Below are 2,500 nucleotides of genomic sequence, written 5' to 3'. Positions count from 1 at the left end.
CATTTATACTTTTATTATGAGGCACAAACATTTCAACAAAAAAAACAACACTTTTGCTGGTTCTAAATGAGGACAGGGTTCTCAGGGTAGTGTTTATGTTATTGTGTAGTGTTCAGCATGTGTGTGTGTAGTGTTCAAGTTGTGTGTGTAGTGTTCAAGTTGTGTGTGTAGTGTTCAGATTGTGTGTGTGTAGCGTCCAGGTTGTATGTAGTATTCAGGTTGTGTGTGTAGTGTTCAGGTTTTGTGTGTAGTGTTCAGATTGTGTGTAGTGTTCAGGTTGTGTGTGTAGTGTTCAGGTTGTGTGTGTGTAGTGTTCAGATTGTGTGTGTAGTGTTCAGGTTGTGTGCGTAGTGTTCAGGTTTTGTGTGTGTAGCGTCCAGGTTGTGTGTAGTATTCAGATTGTGTGTGTAGTGTTCAGATTGTGTGTGTAGTGTTCAGGTTGTGTGTAGTATTCAGGTTGTGTGCGTAGTGTTCAGGTTTTGTGTGTGTAGCGTCCAGGTTGTGTGTAGTATTCAGGTTGTGTGTGTGTAGTGTTCAGGTTGTGTGTGTAGTGTTCAGGTTGTGTGCATAGTGTTCAGGTTTTGTGTGTGTAGTGTTCAGGTTTTGTGTGTGTAGTGTTCAGGTTGTGTGTGTAGTGTTCAGGTTGTGTGTGTAGTGTTCAGGTTGTGTGCGTAGTGTTCAGGTTGTGTGCGTAGTGTTCAGGTTTTGTGTGTGTAGCGTCCAGGTTGTGTGTAGTATTCAGGTTGTGTGTGTGTAGTGTTCAGGTTGTGTGTGTAGTGTTCAGGTTGTGTGCATAGTGTTCAGGTTTTGTGTGTGTAGTGTTCAGGTTGTGTGTGTAGTGTTCAGGTTTTGTGTGTGTAGTGTTCAGATTGTGTGTGTAGTGTTCAGGTTTTGTGTGTGTAGTGTTCAGGTTGTGTGTGTAGTGTTCAGGTTGTGTGTAGTGTTCAGGTTGTGTGTGTAGTGTTCAGGTTGTGTGTGTGTAGTGTTCAGATTGTGTGTGTAGTGTTCAGGTTGTGTGTGTGTAGTGTTCAGATTGTGTGTGTAGTGTTCAGGTTGTGTGCGTAGTGTTCAGGTTTTGTGTGTGTAGTGTTCAGATTGTGTGTGTAGTGTTCAGGTTGTGTGTGTAGTGTTCAGGTTGTGTGTAGTGTTCAGGTTGTGTGTGTAGTGTTCAGGTTGTGTGTGTGTAGTGTTCAGATTGTGTGTGTAGTGTTCAGGTTGTGTGCGTAGTGTTCAGGTTTTGTGTGTGTAGCGTCCAGGTTGTATGTAGTATTCAGGTTGTGTGTGTAGTGTTCAGGTTTTGTGTGTAGTGTTCAGATTGTGTGTAGTGTTCAGGTTGTGTGTGTAGTGTTCAGGTTGTGTGTGTGTAGTGTTCAGATTGTGTGTGTAGTGTTCAGGTTGTGTGCGTAGTGTTCAGGTTTTGTGTGTGTAGCGTCCAGGTTGTGTGTAGTATTCAGATTGTGTGTGTAGTGTTCAGATTGTGTGTGTAGTGTTCAGGTTGTGTGTAGTATTCAGGTTGTGTGCGTAGTGTTCAGGTTGTGTGCGTAGTGTTCAGGTTTTGTGTGTGTAGCGTCCAGGTTGTGTGTAGTATTCAGGTTGTGTGTGTGTAGTGTTCAGGTTGTGTGTGTAGTGTTCAGGTTGTGTGCATAGTGTTCAGGTTTTGTGTGTGTAGTGTTCAGGTTTTGTGTGTGTAGTGTTCAGGTTGTGTGTGTAGTGTTCAGGTTGTGTGTAGTGTTCAGGTTGTGTGCGTAGTGTTCAGGTTGTGTGCGTAGTGTTCAGGTTTTGTGTGTGTAGCGTCCAGGTTGTGTGTAGTATTCAGGTTGTGTGTGTGTAGTGTTCAGGTTGTGTGTGTAGTGTTCAGGTTGTGTGCATAGTGTTCAGGTTTTGTGTGTGTAGTGTTCAGGTTGTGTGTGTAGTGTTCAGGTTTTGTGTGTGTAGTGTTCAGATTGTGTGTGTAGTGTTCAGGTTTTGTGTGTGTAGTGTTCAGATTGTGTGTGTAGTGTTCAGGTTGTGTGTAGTGTTCAGGTTGTGTGTGTAGTGTTCAGGTTGTGTGTGTGTAGTGTTCAGATTGTGTGTGTAGTGTTCAGGTTGTGTGTGTGTAGTGTTCAGATTGTGTGTGTAGTGTTCAGGTTGTGTGTGTAGTGTTCAGGTTGTGTGTGTGTAGTGTTAGGGTTGTGTGTGTAGTGTTAGGGTTGTGTGTGTAGTGTTAGGGTTGTGTGTAGTGTTAGGGTTGTGTGTGTAGTGTTAGGGTTGTGTGTAGTGTTAGGGTTGTGTGTGTAGTGTTAGGGTTGTGTGTTGTGTTCAGGTTGTGTGTAGTGTTCAGGTTTTGTGTGTGTAGCATCCAGGTTGTGTGTAGTATTCAGGTTGTGTGTGTGTAGTGTTCAGGTTGTGTGTGTGTAGTGTTCAGGTTGTGTGTAGTGTTCAGGTTGTGTGTGTGTAGTGTTCAGGTTGTGTTTGTGTAGTGTTCAGGTTGTGTGTGTGTGTAGTGTTCAGATTGTGTTTG

The 2,500-nt window shown here is 43.4% G+C and overlaps 1 protein-coding gene across 5 annotated transcripts in view; it reads left to right on the top strand.

Annotated features, from left to right (window-relative positions):
* The window catches only part of prkcz (protein kinase C, zeta), a 78,478-nt gene that overhangs the window by 52,200 nt on the left and 23,778 nt on the right, over positions 1-2,500 (top strand). The window lies entirely within an intron of this gene.

This window comes from Hemibagrus wyckioides, linkage group LG05 (genome assembly GCF_019097595.1).
Source record: "Hemibagrus wyckioides isolate EC202008001 linkage group LG05, SWU_Hwy_1.0, whole genome shotgun sequence".
NCBI classification, from domain to species: Eukaryota; Metazoa; Chordata; class Actinopteri; order Siluriformes; family Bagridae; genus Hemibagrus; species Hemibagrus wyckioides.
The sequence above is the reverse complement of the archived record's forward strand: the minus strand, read 5'-3'. Positions and strand labels throughout refer to the sequence as shown.